Source organism: Elephantulus edwardii, unplaced genomic scaffold (genome assembly GCF_000299155.1).
Source record: "Elephantulus edwardii isolate Elephantulus edwardi_28Jun2011 unplaced genomic scaffold, EleEdw1.0 scaffold00067, whole genome shotgun sequence".
In the NCBI taxonomy this organism is placed as follows: domain Eukaryota; kingdom Metazoa; phylum Chordata; class Mammalia; order Macroscelidea; family Macroscelididae; genus Elephantulus; species Elephantulus edwardii.
The window spans coordinates 623919-625680 of NW_006399817.1; positions in this window are offsets into that span (position 1 = coordinate 623919).

Sequence of the window (1762 nt, forward strand, 5' to 3'; positions counted from 1 at the left end):
TGGATTGATTCAGTGACTGGGATAATTGGGATGGGAGTGTCAGAGACAGTGCGATTGGCACAGGACAGAGCGGAGTTTGGGGCTGTTGTACATAGGGTCGCTATGAGTCGCAAGCGACTCGACGACACATAACAAAAACAACAATTAGCTATCACAAACCTACTAGTAAGTGCTCTAATTCTGATTGACTTATTTACTCATTCTTGTCCATGTTTCCAATAGTTTCTATTGAAGCTTCCATGTGCAGTGTTTATAAACCCAAATGAAATATTGAACTGATAATCTTTTCTTCCTTTATCATGCTACTGTTTACAGATTCAATTAGATTTTTTGTTAAAAACACATTCATGAGAAAAAGTAAGTAAACATACTAACTAAAAGTTATAATGAAGTATGAATCTAGGAAAATCAGATGCTATCAAAAGTGAAATACAAAACATAAATCTATACAGAATTTGAGTTAATAATATATACACTTATTGCTGTCAAGTTTCACTGACTCATAATCTTACAATAGAAAGTTTTCAGAGGGTTCAGATTATATAGTTGGAAACTGACCATTTTTCTCTGCAGAGCTGTTGGTCTATTTGAACTGCTGACTTTGATTTGGAAACACAACTTCCTAAAAACTAGACCACCAAAGTTCTCTTCTTACAGTCACTATGTATTTTCTGTGAATCTTCTTCTTGCTGTCTTTCATTTCTTAGCATGTCTTAGAATCAAATCAAATCAACAGTAAAATATCTTATCACCCTAATATTTGTTTTTGTTGTTAAGTACTGTCAAGTTGACTAGGACTCACAGTGACCCTATGAAGAACAGGTTGAAACCTTTACCGTGAATCATTGTCATGGTTTCTGATATACTAGAATTTATTTTTAGGCTGCTATGTCAGTTTATATTGTTGAGGATTTTCATCTTTCTGGCCCTTCACCTTGTTGTTGCTGTTGTTGTTATGTGCTGCCGAGTCGTTTGCGATTAATAGCGACCATATGTACAGCAGCCCTAAACCCTGCTCTATCCTGTGCCAATCGCAATGCCTCTGACACACCAATCCCGATTACCCCAGTCACTGGATCAGTCCATATCATAGAGGGTCTTCCCCTCTTGCACCATCCCTCCACCCTCCCAAGCTTGATGTCCCTCTCCAAGGACCTGTTCCTCCTTGCAACATGCCCAAAGTATGTCAGACGAAGCCCCAGAATCCTTGCCTCGAAGAAGTTGCTTGGTTTAATCCTCTCCAGGATCAATCTGTTCGTTTTCTTGGCAGTCCATGGTACATTCAATACTCTTCTCCAGCACCACAGCTCAAAGGCATCAATTCTCCATCTGTCCTCCCTAGTCATTGTCCAACTCTCTGATGCATAATAAGTGATTGCAAAGACCATGGCCTGTGTCAGTCTCACCTTAGTCTCCAGAGAGACACTGTTGTTCTTGAGTACTTTGGAGAGGTCCCTAACAGCAGACTTTCTAATTGCAGTATGCTTTTTGATCTCCTGACTGCTGGTGCCAAGAGTGTTGACCATGGTGCCGAGTAAATTGAAGCTGTGAACAATCTCAATCTCTTCGCCGTCCATCCTGGTGCTACCAATTGGTCCAGTGGTGAGAATCTTTGTCTTCTTGACATTTAGCCTCATTCCATAATGAAGGCTGCAGTCCTTGACCCTCCGCAGCAAGTGCATGAGGTCCTCCTCAGTTTCACCAAGCAGGGGTTTGTCATCTGCATAACGCAGATTGTTAATAGATCTTCCACCAATCCTGA